We start from the raw sequence: 22,711 nt of genomic DNA on the forward strand, positions 1-22,711 counted from the left end.
AATTGGGGGAGGGGCAGAGAGAAAAGGGGTCAGAGGATCCAAAGGGGGCTCTGCCCTGACAGCAGCCAGCAGCCTGATGCGGGACTTGAACTCATGAACCTTAAGATCATGATTTCAGCCAAAGTCAGACACTCAACCAACTGAGCCACCTAGGTGGCCCTCTTTTCCTTTTTTTTGAAAAACAAAATTGTCCTTGAATTTAATTTGCCATGTGGAAGATACGATAAAAGAATTGTGATCTCCTACTATTTCGAAAGAGTCACATACCATTTCTTCCTCCTTCCCCTCTCCCTACTTAAAATACTAAGTGAGAATCATGATGGAGCTCAGAAGAAGGAAAAAGAGAGAAAGTCTTACATTTTGTATGAAGCACTGCCTAGTTCATCAAGATAGTGCTTGCACAAAGATTTGGAACCACTCTTAACTAGAGAAAATACATGTTCAAGATGACAAGCAGTATATTATAAGAGATAAGAGATTTGTCTCTGGGGTCAGATGGGTGCAATCTTGTATTATGGCTCAAGACTTGATTCAAATATTGTGTGTCCTTAGAACATTCACATAAGATTTCTGAGCTTGTATCCTTAATGGAAAAAAAAAGTCAATATTATATGAAAACAACTTGAAAGCGTAAACATCAAAAAGCCAATATTCAATGTATGCTGTTTTCATTACTACAGATTTTCACATGTCATGGAATTTCTCCTCTGCAAATATTCTTTCCAAATCATTTTGGGTAACTCTCACTATACTTATGAGGTATCAAAAATTAAACAAAAACAATTTTTTAGCAGCCAAAATCATGCACTTCAAGTGTATAACCTTTTGATTGCTCAACTTGATCCAAAGCTAGATAAATAAATACATAACTTCTTTAGACTTAGGACATTCTTTTACAATAAATATTACTTCTGAAGAATGTGTGGAGAGGAAAATTTGAATTCTATTTACTGATTCATATCTAATATGCTGCTGTTCTGAATTGCTTATACAGTATCAATTCAAATACTTTCAAAAATGCCCCTGTATCTTCCTGCAGTTTATTTGTAATGGTGAATGAACTATAAAATTACAATTATCTTCAATTACTTTCACAAAAAAGAAACACAACTGGATGTGATTTGGAGAGACTGAAGAGTTCAGGGTCCATAACACAATCTGTTTGCATCCAGATATGGTCAGTTTAATTTCTAGGATATCATTGCCTCACTCAGATATCAATATTTCTTACAGAATGAGAAAAAAAATAGAAAACAATCAGTCATTTCAATTTAGTAAGTAAGGTATAATGATTTCTTCATTTATAGCTCTGCTTTTCTCTGTTTCTATAGGGTCTAGATCATGAAGTAAGCTTTGTGGTCAGAGTTCACTCCCTGTGGAAAGAGTAGTACCAGAATTTGAGCAAAAAAGTATAAACCACAGGTTGCTACATAGGAGTGGACTTTCCATACATACATAAAGACCTTTACATACGTAAAGAAGTTTTAATTATATTTCAGAAATAGTGCAAAACTATGAATTTTGCCCTGAAGATTTAGATGATTTCTTGATCTCCTGAGAATCTCCAGGGTACTTTTTATTGATGAGGTAGAAATGAAAGCGGTCATTAACTTGTGCAACACTGAAAATGGTCCATGAATGGGAAGAAGTGAGCACCATGTATCATCCTGTATAATGATGAAAGTTAATATATGGCTTTGAGATGCTGACTTACCAAGGATATCAAGTATTATTTAATAATAAATTCCAAGTCTCTCTGCATTTCTCTACAGACCATATTTAATGCCAAATGATAAATCAGAGTTACTACAATGAGATTTCAGATTCTAGATTGTATTAAAATCTGAAAGCATTCATGCCATATAGCTGAACATTGGGAGGTTACTTGCATAGAAAGGACGCATAACAAGGAGAGCCAAATTTTTGAGCACTTACATTTTGAATATTTGAGTTTTTTTTACTAAGAAACAGATGAGCAAGAGGAACACTAGATACAATTTTTAAAGTAATTTTAAGTGATTTGCTCATAAATGTGAAATATTGAATGTGGTAGATCATATAAAAATTAGGACCAATCACTTCATAACTGAAACCCATTGTAAGAAACACCTACTTCCAGACAATCCTGGATTTCAGGACAATCTAAGGACAAGAGAAATCTAAGGTTGATAAAATTCAACTTTGCTGCAGGTTTAATGGATTTACAGAGAAGTAGTTGTAAGTAAAGGGGAAAAGGGATAAGGAAGGTTTAATATGAAGCTAAGTAACCACTGATCAATCCAATAATATGATGGAGGAACATATTATTTAGATGTATAACCTAAAGAGATTCATCTTCCCTTTAGCATTACTGAGGATATATTAATAACCCACATGAAAAAATATCTAATTGACAAGTTTTTGCATACAAAAATATATCCTAAATAGGTACATCCATTTACCATATTTCAGTACATGTTTTTTATTATTAAACGGTAAGAAATTGCATTTACTAACTTTTTGTGGTTAAGTACGCAGATTTCAGGTCTTAGTTGTTATTTTGGACTTATTTTTTGGAAAAATCCTTAGAAGCCCAGAGATAGCAATTAGAAACAGAGATAAATTATCTTAGTGATGAGTTTCTTAATTGAATCAGTTGAAAATAAAATATAAATTGAGGTAAATTATGTATTATATGGATTCAGAGAAGATATACTATTGGCATTCTCCTTTTAGTATGTCAGCTTAATTACTAAACATTATATGTGAATTAATGATAACTTTTCTACTTTCTTTTTCTAATATTTTATTTTTAAAATGGAATATTCACACATATATATTCAAGTGACTCATACAATACATCCTTAGCATGTTTATATATTAAAAATTTGATGATTAAAATACATATGTATACATATACATTTTAATTAGTTTATTAAATTTAGATAAGCATGATTAATTTTTTTTAATCTTTGTTTTTGAGAGAGAGAGAGAGAGAGCAAGTGGGGAAGGAACAGAGAGAGAGAGGGAGACAGAATCTGAAGCAGGCTCCAGGTTCTGAGCTGTCAGCACAGAGACCCATGGAGGACTGGAACTCAGGAGCCACAAGTTCATGACCTGAGCTGAAGTTGGATGTTCAACTGACTGAGCCACCCATGTACCCATAAGCATGATAAAAATCTTAAACCATATGTGTTTATGTATTTGACTTCTGTGTTCATGTGTTCCCTCAGTCATAAGCATATATGTGTACACATTTACACCTATAGCTTAGTGACACAAATTAAATTGATATGAATTGCTGCTGTCTTCAGCTTATGGAAATACAGCAAGAATTCTGTGCTGACAGTTGCTCCATTGCCAAATTGGGCATCATGTTGAATGTTTGTCTTCTCATTTCAAATTGAGAGCCAGTTTTCTATCTTGTTCTAAGACAGGAAATATGCTAAAATCCATCTCAGCCTAGTTGCATCAATGACCATTTTCTCTTTGCATGACACCTAATCTTATATGGATAGATGTCTCTGAGGAGATGAAAGATGGAACATGATGCCCCAAGAAGATTTGATTTAGAAATACAGAGTGAATATATGAGAGTATAGGGAGTGGTTTGGAGCTGGAAAGAGAATGGCTTCAATTATCCTAGAAAAGAAGAAGGAAATCTATTTAGGAGGAACGTAAGACTAAACTGAATTAAATATGTATAGGTAAATTTCACTTTAAAATTTTATCAAGAGTATAAGACATTGTAAAAGCAGTCACAAACAGATTGATACTATTAGACTAATTTGACTGAAATACATAGAAATTAGATCTAGCCTCACGAACAAAGCTAGAATGTGTGAATTATTCACTATAATCTCATCCTAGTTTTCTGACTCCTGGAAATGAATTTGAACAATTCATTTTGGTAGTGGTGGTCATAGTAGTCATATTTGAGAGAAGAGACATGTATAAGTGAATGTGTAAATAAGGATCAGTAAGATTCAGTGATGAAATACCTGTAGGTTGTTACCTATAGAGACAGGTCAAGTTAAAAAAATGCATTTTATTTAAACTGGTGTTTTTATTTAGTTTAAGCTGGTGAATTAAACTCATTCTACATTAAATTTATATATCCCTTCTGAACCCTGAGTCCTAAATTGTCCAAACTGGAAATTCACTGTCTATAATGATTAATTAATTGCCCGTTTTCCCTTTCTGCTCATCTGCACTTCTTAAACTAGGTACTCATGCAAGGAGTAGAAAAAGTATAATGCATTTCCTGGGAACTTGAATAAAAAAAAAAAGAGCCATGGTTTTATACTGAATCAGACATAAATACATTATAGAGTAGGACTTAAAAACACCGTAATACATTTTAAGACAAATCTTGTGATAACAAAAAAATATTACCTTATGCTCCCCAGCTCCCTAAAGTTCTAGTCTGAGAAACAGAATGTTTTCTTATGTATCTGGGGTTTGTCTGTTTAGGGAAGAAGTTTTTATGGCATAACTATGTTCTCTTCCTGTTCCCTATTCTCATCACATTCAGTATTCAACAAATATTTATCGTATGTGCTAGTGTTTACAATATCCTGTTATTCTTTCCTTACTGAGCTAGCAGGAAAATACATTTTGCACCTTCTTTGAAATCAATCAGGATCATGTGACTAGTTCTGGTCAATCAAATATGAAATAAAATGAAAATGCTATTTTTATTCTGTGACCATAAAAATATGCTTTACAATTATACAGGATCCTCTGTTCTTTACTTCAGGAATGGGGGAGACCATGAGCTTCAGCTGGTACAACTAAAGGTCACTGTGTAGAGCAGGGTACCCCATAAACCCGGACGTGAGCACATTTTTAGAACCTGTTGCATGAGCAAAAGATAAACTTTTATTGTATTGAACCACTAAGATTGGGGTTTCACTGAAAGCATTATATCCTAACAAATGAAAGCATTTCTGTGTTTCAGGCACAGTTCCATGTCCGTGGCCAATTAAGAAACAAAATGAGACAAAGATCCCCTCCTCTCCACTGCTGGAGTTTAATGCATAAAGGATGACATTTGTAGTAACATATTGGAAATGAGTAAGGGATTGATGAAGGAGGAAAAGAAGAGGATAATGAACATAATGGCTGATAGGTAGAATGATGGCCTCTCAAAGATGACACGCCATAATAACTGAAAATTGTGAATATGTTACTTACCTTTCAAAAGGGGCATTAGAGATGTAATTGAGTGAAGGATCTTGAAATGGAGGGTTTATTCTAGATTATCCAGGTGCATTAAGTGAAATCACAAAAGTCCTTATAAAAGAGTTGCAGGGGAGTCAGAATCAACTAAGGAGATGTATCATGGTGGCAAAGTTTGGAGTGACACAGGGACAAGAGCCAAAGGATGTAGTGGCCTCTAGAAGCCAGAAAAGGCAGGGAAATAGTTTCATCCCTAGAGGATCTAGAGGACTACAACCTTGCCAACCCATTTTAGACTTCTGACCTCCAGGAGAAATAAGATCATATACATCTGTGTTGTGTTAAGCCACCAAGTTTGTGGTAGTTTGTAGCAACAGTAGGAGACAAATACAGTTACCTAAAAAGAAGTGCTGCAAGACCAAGTAACCTCACTTTGCTACCGTGTCTTCAGGGCAGGCCACTGCTGTTGATTGACCTTGTAACATATGTGATAACGGGCTTAGACGTTTTGGGAGAAATACTAGTAGCTCTTTCCACTGTTCAGTTCCATTACCCTTTTTCATACTCAGATACATTTGTTTATTTGTTTCTGTTTGTTTGTTAATAGCAAGACCATAAATCCCAGTCTACTTTTCTTTTTTTTTTCCTTTTTTTAAGTGTTTGTCACTGATCATTTTATGCCTTGAGATTCCTCTCTCTTCTCCAATACCAACCCGAATTTGTGCAAGATGGTGTTTCCCCAACTCTTCACTCCCATGGCAGCTTCCGTAAATAATTAAGAGAAACACCCATTGAGAGGGTTTTACTTTTGGAAATCAGACAAGAGATAACTAAAAAATTACAAATTGTTCAAAATTCTTAGAACCTTCATTGCTGGTCTAATTTTAAGGGTTCTCATTGACATGGTAGTTGAAAGACAACATTCTACTTCTGTCCTTGGCTTCTGAGACTTTCAATCAAAATTGACCCTCTTCTTAAGAAATGAAATTGGGTCTAAAGGTATTACAACATGGAAAATTTGTGCTTCCTAGGCTTATGGCAATTAGCACTACAACTCTGGGTGAAACTGAGCTTACCAGTCTTATATTTAGGGACAAAGTGATTCACTTTCAGTAGTCCTTCACAGATTATTGTTCTGTTTTAGTCATCATATACCAAATATACAATTTTTCCATTTTTATTCAATTAAACACATGTTTCTTAAGTGCACAGCATTCATCTAGATGTTTTATCTAGAGTCCCCTACCATGCTCCCAAAAGGAAAAATAAATGTTGTGATATGTACTTGGGTCACCATAATGATTCTTAATATTTTCCTTAATCCTGCATATATTTTGGACAATGATATTTGAAGGTCGGGGGTACATGTGTACCAAGAATGGCAGTAATCACAGTTTGCCATGAAAACATTCACAGCTTGTTTGAAGAGAATGTGGGGTGTTTGGGTTTTGTTTTATAATTTACTGATATTACAAGGTATGAAATGTTTAGACCCAAAGACTGAATATCTGAATAACAAAAAAGTGGAATCTTGTAACTTGAACCATCTTGAGAAACATTCAGCTTATAAATATGTAAACAAGATTCAACAACCACAGCATTCTTCCAGCCTTACCAGATGTGCTTTCAAAGGGCTGTTTGGGGCCCTTCTTTTATGCTTTTCCCTTTTTTTATATTCTACTGCCTGAATATCAGGGAAAGGGCAAGTGATTACCTCGCATAGTTTTCTTCTACATATGAAATATGCATGAGATCTGTTCTTACTGAAAGTTTACATTTGCCCAGCTGGCTTAACATCTTTTGGGGGTCTTAGCCTTAGTGGCTTCATTAGACCTCCTGGAAAACAGATTTACATAGGAAATGGAAACTCAATTTAAATAATCTGTATGTCTTATAAGAACCCTTCATAGGAAAATTGTTTTTTCTTAAACAGCATTCAAATAAAAGTGAATTTTAAAATTTTGAGTGAACACTGTTCTCCACTCAGGAAAAAGTCCTTTAATTTGTTAACATATGTTAAGAATGCTTTTCTTTATTCTATAACCTTAAATTGCATGAATCTTTGAAGATCGCTCTTACTCATGTTTATTCTGAATTTAGAAGTTATCTTTCAATTATTCCACACATTGACCTTTAATCTCAAGACATTAACAAGAATGTATTATAATGAAACGCTGTGACACCTTTAGATGTAAAGTACAATGTAATAGGTTAAAATAATCAAGAATATTCTAATATGTTACATAACATATTAATAAATAACATATCCCCTATGTCATATGCAATATATTAACTTATTATGTGATAATCTTGAGAATGGAGGGACTCTATGGAAATCTTACTTTTTATAAGATGATTTATTTATTTCAATAATTTATTCCACAGCATTTAGGGAGTGCCTACTAAGTTATAGGCTCTATTCTAGTTTCTTGGGATGCATCTGTGAGTAAAAATTACAAAACTTGCACAGAAGAAGTAATTATCTAGTAAGGGAAACAGTCTATAGACAATAAACATAATTCTGAAATGTTGTAATATGTTAGAAGATAATGAATACCAGGAGAAAATCCAATAGGCTGGAGAGTTCCGTCTGGGAGGGAGTTACCTTGCAGATTTCTAGGGAATGTACATTGTGGGGACAACTGTATCAAAGGTCCTAGGGTTGGAATTACCAGGCCTGTTCTTGGGAAAAAAAAAAGAGAACATTGTAGAGTGAAATGAGAAATGGTGGCAAGAAATGAAGCTGGAGGGATTTGTATTAATGGTGAGACGGGGGAGATGGGAGAAGATCACATAGGGCCAGCATGCATTTTACTAAATATCAATTTTTTTTTTTACTAAAAGTATCGATTTAATGGAATTTTTGGAGCAAAGGAATGACTTGTCTGAGTTATGTATTTTAAATGTTTATTTATTTTGAGAGAGATACAAGGAGAGAGAGAGTGTGAGTGGGGGAGGGGCAAAGAGAGAGGGAGAGAGAATCCCAAGCAGGCTCCATGCTCATCACAGAGACCTACATAGGGCTCAATCTCACAACAGTGAAATCTCCACCTTACCTGATATCAACAGTCGAAACTTAACTGACTGAGTCACCCAGGTGCCAGAGTTGTCTGAGTTATTTTTTTTTTAATGTTCATTTATTTAGAAAGAGAGAGACCCCAAGCGGGGAAGGTGCAGAGAGAGAGGGGGATGTGAAAGCAGGCTCTACACTGACAGCAGAGAGCCCCGTGTGGGCTTGAACTCATGAACCATGAGCTTATGACCTGAGCTGAAGTGGGATGTTCAACCAACTGAGTTACCCCCGTCTGAATTATTTTTAACAAGATTATTTTGGCTATTACTTTTGATAACGAACTACACTTAGAATTGCAATAATTCAGGAGAGCGATGATGAAAGCTCAGATCCAGTTGGTAAAGTGCTGCCATTGAGAAGTAGTAGGACTCTTAGTATATGTTTTGAAAGTAGGAACTTCTTTATTAATTGTATGTGAGGCAAAAGAGAAGTCAAGAATGAGTATAAGCATTTTGGTCTGATACAGTGGAAGTATGGACTTGCCATCAATGGAGATGAAGTAAACTTCAGCTAAAACAGATCTGAAAAGGGGGTCAGAAATTTAATTGTGTACATGATTAGTTTAAGATATCTTTTAAATATGTAAGTAGAAAGTCACAAAAACTGGTATCCTAGTCTGGAGTTTGGGTGATACATCTGAGCTGGAGGTATAAATTTGGGAGCCATTTAGATTATCAATCGTGTTTACAACCATAAGAGAGTATACATTTCCCAAAGAAATGAGTGCAATGTTAAAAATTTTTAAAAATCTCTATGTGGAGGCAAAACCTAAGCTTTAGGACTCCAACTTTGAAAAGTTAGAGAGATGAAGAACTAACATATGAGATTGAGAGAGTGACCAAGGAAGGAATAAAACAAAGAGAATGGGTATCCTGGGAGCCAAGTGTCCTGGGAGCCAAGTGAATTATTTTATTTATTGTACTGTATTGTACCATATTTAGCTTATATTATATTTCCAGTAGAAAGGAGTGGAAAAGGTGTAAAGGTATGCAAACATAAGTGATAGTTTCAGAATGACTGAGAACCGAGTACTTGATTTAGCAACATGGAATATATTGATGACTTTAACAGACTGCTTTGGTGGGTGAAAACCTGCCTGGAATGAGTTTGAGAAAAGATGGTAGAAAAGTATTTGGAGACAGGGGATACCATGCAAGTGGGATTTCATTTTTAATTTTTTAAAAATGTTTATTTATTTTTGAAAGAGAGAGTCAGAGCGTGAGTGGGGGAGGGGCAGAGAGAGAGGGAGACACAGAATCTGAAGCAGGCTCCAGGCTCCAAGCCAACTCGGGACTCGAACTCACGAACCATGAGATCATGACCTGAGCCAAAGTTGGATGCTCGACCTACTGAGCCACCCAGGCACCCCTCATTTTTAAAGGGAAAAGCAGTGACATCATATTTGCATGCCGATAGGAAATGTGTGAGAAAAAATGATATAGGACTGGGTAAGATATTCAGACTGGAGATTTCAACAAGATGAGAATCAATGGAATTCAATGCATAAATGAAGGGATGAGTCTCAGGCAAGAGTCCTAGGAGTTTGTTTATAGCAATAGGAGGGAAAGAAGAGCAAAAAAAAAAAAAAAACAAAAAAGGGCATGCGTGTTGTATGTGTGTGTATGTTTAAGTAGGCTCCATGCCTAATGTGGGGCTTGAACTCACAACCCAGAGACCAAGAGTTGTATGCTCTACTGACTGAGTCAGAAAGAAGAGAAATGGTCAACAAGTGGGCATAAGTGAAGAGTGATAAAGTGGAAGGGATATGTTGTAGATTTGATATCAGAGGATATAATGTGAAATAGACTAAGAGAGTAGAGGAATGAGTGAGCCCACAAAATATACTGTAATATACTATACTAATTTCAGGGCAGAACCAAGTATCCGCTTAAAGTTTGTGGACATGAATTTAAAGTGACATCAGTTTGCACATTCCCTAAAGTCTAGCGAGATATATGGCACGTAGGAAGTCACTATTAAAGATCTGATGAATAAATGAAAAAAATGCTTGAAATATCCTTAAAAGGTACTGAATATATAGTATAGAAATGACCTTTGCATGTTTGATTTTCTACTTATTTTGTCTTCTTAAGCCCCATATTTGCACTAATCATGGAGAGAAAAAAATCTACTTTAAGTACCTGGGAAACAGACTCTGAGATCTGCATAAAAGAGGTTTATTGCAAAATATTTCAGAATTGGGAATGGGGGCAGTCAAATTGTGATGTAGTTCCAATAAGGGACTCGATTAATCTTACAGGGAGTTGGAATGTATCTTAAAAATTGTCATAATTGAGACAAAATTGGTAGGATTTTATACCCCTTTAGTAGACAGTCATTGGATACAGGCCGCCCGAGGAGTGGATGTGTCACCTTGTTCAAGGCACGATCTTTCTGCCTAGGATAATTCCTGAAGAAGGAGTTAGGATGTCATAATGTTAGTTATAAAAGATAATTTTAGGAAAGGTCTTAAAGAGATCATTTTCATTTACTAGATTCTCCCCTCCCTTATAAATATTCAAAACACTTTGTAATGTAATTACCTCTTATTCCGCATTGGTGATATTTAATACCAAACATTAACATTTTCCCAAGATGAGAGTCTAAAGTATGGAGAAAAGATAGGTTCAATAAGGCAGGTAGAGATTATAGGACACTTAATCTGGCTATCTGGCTCTTGAAACAATAATCCTTTTCTGACTTTATCAAAATTAATAATAAATAAATAAATAGAAATAGTATCTAATTGTGACCCACTAACTTGATTTTATAATTTCTGGAATGTGTTTCAGCCTGAAGTTGGAAAGTGATTGGCTACAAAACACAAAAAGGATACACCATTTATTTCATGCACTTACCAGGAATTGGAGAAATATGCTGGGCACAAGTAGGTAAGGTAAGGTGACCGTAGGTAAGGTGACGATAGGATGTATCATCTGATCCCAGGTCCTTTGAGAGTAAATGAGGCAGGAACAAGGACTGTCTCACTATCTGTAGCAGGGTTCTTCCATCACCAAGGCATGTTAAGGCTCAAAGTAGAAGTCAGAAGAGCACGACATGGGTCACAGCGGTTGTTTGTCCTCTTGATCCCCGTGTTCAGAAGAATAGGGAAAAAGGGAATCAGAAGACGTTTGACATTTACAAGAAGTAATTAACCTAGCTAGGATAAAAACGGGGGGGAGGGGACCATTAATCTGTAAGTTAAAATCAAACCCAAAGGAAAAAGTATAAACTACACAAGAACAGAGAAGAGCCATACTTGCCTGTGAAATGACACAGAGGAAGCACTATGTCACTGGATTATGGTGCTCAGGATAAAGTAGTACATGCATATACCTGATATCCAATGGAAACTCTTAGAGTTTGCAAGTCATGTAGAAACTCTCTTCACACATAATTGTGGGGCAAAAGGTGACAAAAGAATTTAATTTTATTTAAACTTTCAAAGTTCTGATGTGACTAGTATAAGTTTTTCTAACTCGTTATACAAATCCTACATGCTTCTTTGTAAATATATTTAGTATAAAGTGGGCTTAATTTTTAAAAAGATTTTATATGGTGTAATGGTTAATTTTAGGTGTCAACTTAACTGAGGTTAGGGATGCCCAGATAGCTGGTGAAATATTATTGCTGGGTGTGTCCATGAGGGTGTCTATGAAAGAGTTTCATTTGAATCAGTACTCTGAGTAGAGCTGATTACAATCACCAGTGTTAAGTGGGCATCATCCAATCTACTGAGGGCGTGAGTAAAACAAATGGTGAAAGAAGCGTGAATTGACTCTCTCTGCTGGAGCTGAGATGTCCATCATCTCCTACCCTCAACATTGGCACTCCTGGTTCTCAGGCTTTTCGTCTCAGACTGGGATTACATCATCACCCTCATGCCCCATTCTTGGAGCTTAGGACTGGAATGTACACCATCAGATTTCCTGGTTCTCTGGCCTCAAAACTTAGACTGAATTATACCACTGGCTTTCCTTCTCCTTTAGCTTTCAGACAACAGATCACGGGACTTTTTGGCCTCTGTAATGGTGTGAGCCAAGTCCTGTAATATGCAAACATACCTTATTTTATTGTGCTTTGTTTTATTGCACTTCACAAATACAGTGTGTTTTACAAACTGGAAAGAGGAAAAATGCCAACATTAACAGGAGTTTGGAAGCAGTTGATTCCAATCCTCATGGATAACTTTGAGGGGTTCAAGACTTCAGTGGAGGAAGTAACTGCAGATGTGGTGAAAATAGTGAGAGCTAGAATTAGAAGTGGAGACTGAAGATATGACTGAATGGCTGCAATCTCATGATAAAAGTTTAATGAATACAGAGTTGCTTCTTATGGGTGAGCAAACAAAGTTCCTGAGTTTCTTGAGATAAAATCTACTCCTGGTGAAGGTGCTGAGAATACTATTGAAATGACAACGAATGATTTAGAATATTGCATACACTTAGGTGATAAAACAATGGCAGTTATACCCAATTGAGAGGACTGACTTCAATTTAATTTTTTTTTTTTTTTTTTTTTTTTTTTTAGAGAGAGAGAGAGAAAGAGAGCACATGTAAGCAGGGGAGGGGCAGAGAGAGAGGCAGAGAGAGAATCCCGAGCAGGCCCCTTACTGTCAGTGCAGAGCTCATGAACTGTGAGATCATTACCTGAAGGGAAATCAAGAGTCCAAAGCTTAATCTGCTGAGCCACCCTGGCGCCCCTTGACTCCAATTTTGAAATAAATTCTACTTCGGGTAAATTGCTATCAAATGGCATCACATACTACAGAGAAATCACTGGTGAAAAGAAGAGCCAATGGATACAACAAACTTTATTATTATCTTATTTTAGGAAATTGCCACAGCCACCCCAATCTTCAACAACCTGATTAGTCAGCAGACATCAACATCCAGGCAAAACCTTCCACCAGCTGAAAGCTCAAATGATGTTGAGCCTTTTCAGAGCAATAAAGTATTTTCAATTAGATGTGTACTTTTTTCAGACCTAATACTATTGCACACTTAATAGACTACAGTATAGTGTAAAAACAACTTTTATATGTGCTGGGACACCAAAAATTAATTGTAATGGCTTTATTGAAATATTCATTTTATTGTTGTGGTCTGGAACTGAACCTGCACTATCTCCGAGGTATATCTGTATATCCTATTGGTTCTGCTTCTCTGAAGAACGCTGACTAATATATTTTGTTATTAAGTATTTCACAGGAAGTAGTTGGAATAAAGACAAAAGAACACATTATCATTTCTTCTCCCAACATATGACTTTATATTTATACCCAAATATTTTTTCCAGGAGTACTAAAATGGTTAATGTTGGGCTCTTCTAATTTGAATGGGGTTTCAGTGGAATTTAGAGGAAAATAGGAAGTATATTTATTAACTGAAACCAAAACCAACATACATTTTAGGAAACAATATGGTTTTTGATAGAATAAGCTTTTTTGACTTTCAAATTCAGCATTGTCTTCCAATCAAAAGAAAGAGATACCTAGAAGGAATTGCAGTAGGAAATTGCAGAAAACTGGAGCTTTAAATATTAAAGCACCCTATGTATAACAATAAGTAGAAAATAATGGAAAGTGGATTCTCGATCATGGCACTTTTTTTTTTTTTAACTATGAGAGCAAGGTTTTCCTGGCTTCTTTTTCATCTGATGATATTTGATTAAGCTATGAATTTATTATACATACTTCATGGTTACAACTATTTAATTTTTTTTAAACAACAGTGAAAAAACCGGTGAATCAACTCAACTCCATACCGGGATACAGTTCCCCTCCCACGTACTTACATTCTTACACTAAATATACTTAAAATATAAAGATAACTGAATAAATATATTTCTACTTACAAATTATTATTATTTTTTTTGCATAACACATCAGAGACTGTTACTAATTCTCTCTGTGTACTCAAGTATTTAAAAACCTAGTATGTTCAGGTTTACATTTAAACATCCATAGTTCATTTCTGCTATCATAGTGTAAGTTGTCATCCTGAATAATATAATGTCTGTCACTTTAGTCTGCACAGTAGCCACTCTTATAAAAACATATCAGATAATATGATTCTTTTGTAGAACTAGATAAGCCATTGAAAGAAAATAAGAAACATCTGAGTGGTAAAGATAACAGAAAATTACTCTACCCTATTTTTTGGTACCTACTATTCAGTAGAGTAGAATTGAATAATAACTTCTCTCATAATTTTTTTGGAACACCTGATTCCAGAAACGTAACTTTATCTTCATTTTGCATAACATGGTACAATAATTTTGCTTTAATAATTTTTATCATACATAATTTTTAAAAATCAATGTCTTTTAAGTTATTTTTAATTTTCTCTTAAATATTAGTGATTAATGAAAGTTGAAAGCTAATTACTAAATATTAAAACATACAAATTAAGGCAATTAAATTATAGAAAGGAAACCATAACTAATTCAGGAGATGGGGTTAATTTTGAATATTTAACAATTAATGGAATGATCTTAGAAAATTTGGAAAACTCTCCATTTTTGTACAAAGTTTCCCGTTTTTTTAAAGTAAGTTTTCTGTAGTTGCCTTTGTAGTATATAATTATTTTAAATTGAAGGCCAAAAACTTATTTGGAGAAAGATAAAGCAACACCAAGTCACAGGTAACTTATCTTATAAAGTCTTCTTTTCTACTATGGTTCAATAATGGTACATTTTCATTTTCAAAACTGGGCCATAAAACTGTATGACAGGAAAAATTCAATGACTCTTCTTTACAATAAAGAACCCAATCATGGACCCAATAAAGAGCTACACTTTAAGAATTATTAAGAAAAAAAAAGCTTCATTTTAGCAATTGTTTAGATTAAATACAGAAATTATAGTATTTCTGAGTACTATATACTAAGCCCAATATTTCGTTAGATATTATAAAAATAATATTGAGCAAAAAGAAGTAATATATAATTCAGAATGTGTACTGAGACCTCTTGTGAATCTTCCAAAAATGACATTAATCTGAGCAAGTATATTGAAACATTTACATATTCCCTTTGAATTCATACACTTATCCTTAAAATATATTTTCTTCTGTTTCCAATTTTATATAATTGATAATAGTTACATAAAATCAGAGGTGTGAAAATGGTACAATCCTATTAACCAAAAAAAAAAAAAGTATTTTGTCTCTTGAAGCTTTTAAAAACTACTCCCAGAAAGATTATGTAAGCAATGGCCCCATGATCTTCTCAGCTAATATAGAAAAGTTTAAATGTACCTATGTACTTTATAATTGGAATTACTTTGTAGATTGCTGGTATTATTTATCTATATTTGTTTACCATGTGAAATAGTTCCTTGCTATTTACTTATTATTACTGCTTTTCAGCATTTTGTGTGCTGTTTTTGATTTAGTTCATTGCCAACTTAACCTGACAGAAAAATTACGTGACTTACAAATATAGTCTGTATTAATATTAAAATACTATTTTTATTTATTTTAATACCATGACATAAATATAATTCTAATAGACTCAAATATTTCTTATTCATCCTTTTCTTTATAGTTTTACCAAGTGCAGAACATTTGTTTGTAAAAAGAAAAATCCTGTAGGAGAAGTATATAGGTCTGAGATGGCAGCAAACCAACCCTCCCACCAAAAGCAATTAGAAAAGTTTTATAAAAGCTAAAAATCATCAGTTTAAAGACATTAGTGTACTGCTGGAAGATGGACAAGGGAGTCCAAGGTTTTGGAAAGCAGAGATGGGTGCTGACAAGGTAAACCACTTTCCCTCTGAGCATTTGCTGATTCTTAGGACAGGCAAGAGTCCAAGAATATTTGCTTTGCTGCTGCTGCTGGACAGAAACCAGATGCTGCTTCTGCTGGCTCTTGTTCTTGATTTTATCCCTCTCTCCTTCCTCGCCCTCCCCCTTCCTCCTCCTCCTCCTCTTTCTCTTTCCTCTCTTCTTCCTATTCCTCCTCCTCCTCCTTTTAAAATAGGTTTATCTTGCTATAAAATCTGTTGAGGCAAATGAGAAATTCAGGAGTCTAAAGGCCACAGGCATATTTTTCCTTTAAAGAAACAAATTTGCTGAATTATAAAGCTGTGCAAAGTAGAGGTTGAAAAAAATGAATCAGAAAGTCAATAAAAAGGAGAGGATACCTTTCTGGCAGCCTTGTGGTGCTGAGAAGATAAGGACCAGGATTCAGGACTCCAAGAGAGATGGAAATTTGTAAGTGTGCCATGCTCCAAACTAGAAACTCTGGAGGGTTGGACCCTGGACTGAGGAGGGGCCGCTACCATCTACTAGTGTCAACAGCAGTAAACCAAAACCAAAATGAAAAAAATGACAATACAGAATATGTTAAAATTAAGAAATTTGTATTTCACAAGACAGAAATGAGGGAGAGAAGCAAGGCACAAAATGGAAGAAGACATCTTTTTATATTTCAAAGTATTTTTTTTTTTTTGATAAATCAGTAAGAAAAGAAGGCAGGGAAACCACTAACAACAACGAAAGACTGAAAAGCTTTGTACAGAGGAGGATACCTATTACCTACATTGCAGGACACATGTGGAAGGGGCTGAACTCCATACAAACCCACCAGAATGGCTAAAATAAAAAACAGACAAAGCAAAACAAAACACATAAACAAAATGTTGACTACAAACCTGATTTACTGCTGGGGGAAGTATTAATTGTTAAAATCCTTCTGGGGGCGCCTGGGTGGCGCAGTCGGTTAAGCGTCCAACTTCAGCCAGGTCACGATCTCGCAGTCTGTGAGTTCGAGCCCGCGTCAGGCTCTGGGCTGATGGCTCAGAGCCTGGAGCCTGTTTCCGATTCTGTGTCTCCCTCTCTCTCTGCCCCTCCCCCGTTCATGCTCTGTCTCTCTCTGTCCCAAAAAAAATAAATAAACGTTGAAAAAAAAAAATTTTAAAATCCTTCTGGAAAATTGCTAGGCAGTAGCTGTTAAAGTTGAAAATGTACATTCCCTATTATCTAGCATCACACTTCTGGGTACATAACTTATCAAATTGCATTCATATTATTACCAAAAATTATGAGTGATTATGTCCATAACAGCTCTAGCCAAACATTGGAAACAACTGTGCAACAAAAGACCGCATATATTGTGGCATATTTACATAGGGCAATGGAAGACACACCCAAGACCCACAAAACTATTACCAATGCATAATAGGATAAATCTTGCCAAAATGATATCCAGAAACAAACACCAAATGCCAGCAGCCACAAAAAGTACATTTGTGATAATACTTATCTATGTGTGGAAGCAGGTCTACTTCATTGATAGTGTTAAAAGCTTAGGCAGTTAGGCATGAGGAGAAGAGATAAAGCAGGTGCTGTCCACACCCTGGGTGCCACCCTTGAGGGAGAATTAACAGCCACACCTTCAGAGCCATGTTCAAGGGCTAACAAAACAAGAAAAGCTTAGCCACCAAGTTGCTCAAAAACCACAAGGGGGGTTCCAAGAGCTGAACATGCCCACAAAAGGTGCAACTTGCCCTTAACATACCTCAAACATCATAACAAAGTGCATGAGGCATAAATATACAAGGCATAAATGAATGATTACGGACTGCATCATGGGTAGACACATGTGCAAAAGCCAAAATGTTATACAACCCCCCAGCTCTCAATAAAAAAATGTCAATCAAAGCCAAATTTACATATGCAGAAAGCAGGCTTAAAAGGGGCTATTACCACTCTTGCTCTGGCAGTGGCCAGCTTATACTCTTGAAAGTGTCCTATATACTGGTCTGCTCAATAAAACTATTTCCCCACTCTGGTGCCCAGGCTCTAATACTTCCGTGTGTCTGGGACAAGAACCAAGCAACCTGGTAACAGGAGTAAGCATGATTATGACTCTTAGAAGGGACGCTGGCGAGAAGGGTCCATAAGGAGTTTTCTGGGGGGTGCTGATAATGTTCTGTTTCTTGATGTGGATGGTGGTTACAATGTGTGTGCTAAATTTATGAAACTTTATCAAGCTATATACTAGTGATTTTTGCATCGTTCTGTGTGCATGTTATACTTCAAAAGAGTTTATTAAAAAATGCAGTACACCTGACATTATACAATAAGTGGTTAGCAGTATTAAAATTTGCAAGCACTTTTAATAATCTTAAATAATCAGTATTAAAATTTGCAAGCACTTTTAATAATCTTAAATAATCTTAAATAATCTTAAATAATCTTAAATAATCTTAAATGCTCCAAGAAAGTGTTGAACATTCCAACCCAGAAAGAATTGTCTCACCTACTTACTGTTTCAGCAAGTGAACAACGTGATAACTGGGGTGAATACAGGTAACAGAGCTATAAAAGTGAAAAGGAAATGAATACTTTGACAGACAATGTTGCCACTGTATTCCATAAGTGAAAAGTTCATTTAGAATACAGTCATTTTTCTAAGTTAGTGCTTTTCCAAGTGTGGCTCCTAGGCCAGCAGCATCAACATCAGGGGGTAATACACCCAGAAAAACTGAATCTTAAACTCTGGGGAAAGGTCCGAGCCATCTGCATTTTTTAAATCTTTTATTTATTTATTTATTTATTTATTTATTTATTTATTTATTTATTTATTTAGAAAGCACATATGCAAGCAGAGGAAGGGCAGAGGGAGAGACCTGAGCTGAAATCAAGAATCTGAAACTCAAGGGACTGCATCCCTAACCATCTGTGTTTTAATAAGCCCTCCAAGTAATTCTGATGCATGCTAAATTTTAAGATCCAAGGATATAAAACAAATCTGTATACAAACACCCTACCTGTATTTTTCTTTCTTGTTTTCTTTCTTTTCTCCCTCCCTCCCTCCTTCCCTCCCCTCTTCTCTTTCTTTCCTTTCTTCTTTCTTTCTTTCTTTCTTTCTTTCTTCCTCTTTCTTTTCCTTCCTTCCTTCCTTCCCTCTTTTTCTTTCTTTCTTTCTTTCTTTCTTTCTTTCTTTCTTTCTTTCTCCCTGTGTCTCTTTCTTTCTTGCTTGCTTGCTTTCCTTTCTTTCTTTCTCCCTTTCTCCCTTCCTCCTCTTCCTCCTCCTCCTCCTCCTTCTTCTTCTCATTCTTTGTGTGCCATTTAGCAATTTGGCAGGTACATTGCTGCTGATCACTGAATAGATATTGAATGAATCACTAGTGTTTTGCATGTTAAATGACATATAATTGTTTATTGAATTACATTTAATTAACTGTATCCCATGGACAAGAATGGGTTCAATGAAATTTAAATTAATTCCATGCTGTTTCTACTTTAGTTCAATAATGATCCATCGATATGAGAAATGTAAGAAAAAGAGGAATCTAGTTTTTGTTGGCGTGTGTCACATTTCCATGGAGATCTTGATGTAGTTCCTAAAATTTGAAAAGAACTCCCAACAGGATTTCCTCATCATAGATCATTGATTTGAACACCAGATAAAACAGGCATGGAAAAAAAATCAATCACTCAAACACTGGGTTGTGAGGGAGTAGATCTTTATTTAAGAAGGAATGGGGGAAAAGATCTCTTGAATAAAACGGTAAACACACACACACACACACACACACACACACACACACACACACACCACAGAGTATCATACTACCAACTGTCCTGAGTTAAAGTGAAGTACCCAAAGTTATAGTCAGAAATCAAGCTAGCACAGAGACAAATGATCAGTTTACTGAATATGAATGCCTAGCACTATGTACACTTTCTGAATAAGCCTCAGATGTAGCATCAATCTCAAAGAATAGAAGAATAAGCAAAGTTTGATTTAAGGTGTTGTAATTCATGAATTCATGAAAATTTCATGAATATCAAGAAGTCAGATACCACTGAAATGTTTTCTGTTTTCAAGCCAGGGTCACAGATCATTAAGCAGCTATTTAAGTATAAACCATGCAATTAAAAGCATCAGAATTGATGTGCAGCTGGAGTCCCTTGCTTAGCTGAGTAGTTGGATGTTTATAAGAATTTGGTATACTGTTACTAACTATACATCCTTGTGAAAAGATTTCAATTTCCTTTCACAAAACCTGGATCATGATTTGAATTCTACATAAAATAGAAATTAAAATATTCAATGGCATCTGAAGAAGAGAAAAAGAATTAATAAAGTCACTCTATTTTATAACTTGTATTTATTAAAACAAAGAAGACACCCATTGAGTTGTGTTTAATTCTCTCTGTTATACCAATAACTTTACTTATGAGTTAATGCTATAGAGATTAAGAAAGAAAGATGCCATTATATATGGAGATTTTAGTTTTAGTGCCTGTATTATTTAACATTTTTGGAATAAAAGATCCATTATGTTATCTGTCGATTGGTTTATTGGTCAATTGATCTATCTACACAAAGTTTAATAGTAGTGATCTGGAAGTTTGAACCCAAAACTAAGAATTCTCCATGCTGAAATTATGCCTATGCATTAATAAAGTAATCTCATAGTTCTATATATTTTTGAAATAAATTACATTTCAAATACTATCTCCCATTATACACACACACACACGCACACACACGCACACACACGCACACACACACACACAGTGTGTGTGTGTGTGTGTGTGTGTGTGCGTGTGTGTGCGTGTGTGTATAATTTAACTTCTGGTCAGATCTTGACTTCTTTGAGTAATCTATTCATAGCTTACACCAAGAAATTCCCCTCTAAGGAGTATCAATATTAGCAGAGTGTTAGAAGTTCAAGATTGTGTTGGAAAGATTAATTTGTAATATTCCAAACTGTAATATAGCCTTAGAGCTTATATTTTCATCCTCAGACACTCTTCCAGTATTAACTCACTATTATCATCAGTTCTCCCTGTCTTCATTGTAATAGAACTTGAAGTAATTGCATTGGAAACTAAAGCAACTTTTAGAAAGAGATAATATTCTCTTAATAATAGGATGATTCATATAAATTTGCCATTAAGTAGATCAGTTATTAAACACGACAATTTCTTATGGTTCAACCTATAATAAATATGGAATTTATCAGTTAAACTGATATCAGTTTGATTTTTTTAGCTTTATTTTTAAATTTTTTTTATTGTTTATTTTTGAGAGACAGATGGAGTGAGAGTGGGGGAGGGGCAGAGAGAGAGGGAGACACAGAATCTGAAGCAGGCTCGAGGCTCTTAGCTGTCAGCAAAGAGCCCGACTAGGGGGTCGAACTCATGAACCATGAGATCATGACCTGAGCCAAAGTCGGACAGTTAACCAACTGAGCCATCCAGGTGCCCCAGTTTACCAGATTTGTAAAAGCATGTTGTGCGTGTAAAGAATTATGTTAGATATTAGGAGTATCTAAAACATACATCTAAAAACACATCTGACAAGCATGGTCAGATAAGAGAACATGGTCCTATAAACAAAGTTACAATGCAAAAAAGTTTTAAGTTTATTTTTATCTTTAGTATCTCTATAACCATCTACACATTCAGATCTAGCACCAAAAAGGAAATGGATGTAATTGAATCAGAGGATTCTGCAAGTAGGGCTCAGAGGAGAAGAAATCTAATGTGCTTGTCTGGTTCTTACCTCAGCAATCCACTTGGATGAACCCAGGAAACTCTCACTAAGAACCTATAAAAACATCTTTTGTTATTTTATCTTTCTGTTGGCTCTTTTATTTAACCATATAAAGACAAGTCTCTTTAAACTCCATTTTCCAACTTTTCACATTTTACCTTTCTCCTTCCCTTTGCAGCCAAGGTATTTGGAGAATATTCTACATTGTTTTCTACTTCAACATCTTCCAAATATAATATCAAATATATATGCATATATAAATGTATGAAACATGTGAGATATAAACATAATGTAAAATGGACAAATGTAAACTGAAATCATAACTCATGAACTAGGACATTACTAATATTTTCTATCTACCATGTAATCCTTTTACATTCTATATCCTTACCTCCCTTGCAAGAACAGCCTCCCTCTAGTTTTGGTGTTTATCAGTAGCTTACAGTTTTGAAAATTAATTACATTGCATTCTTGTATAATCTTAAGTATAATAGTGTTTAGTTGTTACTGTTCGAAGGTTGTTAAAGTTTCATTATGCTTTGTTATACTTCTGGAACTTGTTTTTTTAAATCACCTTTGATTTCTAAAATTATTCTACTTTGTTGTGGGTGATTGTAGTTCATTTGTTCCTCACTGATGTATAATATTCTACTGTGTTAATAACTACAATTTATTTACTTGTTGACTTGTTGATCAATAGTTACCATATTTTCTATCTTTCTTTATCTTCTTTTTTAAACAAATAATGTAGATCTGGGCATTCTTGTACATGTCTTCAGTGCACAGGTACAAGAATTTCTCTGAGATGCCTATGTAGGAACAGAAGTAATGCATCATATTTGAACCTTCAACTTCATTGTATGATTTCACTTTGTGATCTAAAGTGGTTATAACAGGGGCACCTGGGTGGCACAGTGGGCTAAGCATCTGACTTTTGATTTCAGCTCAGTTCATGATCTCA

This window comes from Prionailurus viverrinus, chromosome C2 (assembly GCF_022837055.1).
Source record: "Prionailurus viverrinus isolate Anna chromosome C2, UM_Priviv_1.0, whole genome shotgun sequence".
Taxonomy (NCBI): domain Eukaryota; kingdom Metazoa; phylum Chordata; class Mammalia; order Carnivora; family Felidae; genus Prionailurus; species Prionailurus viverrinus.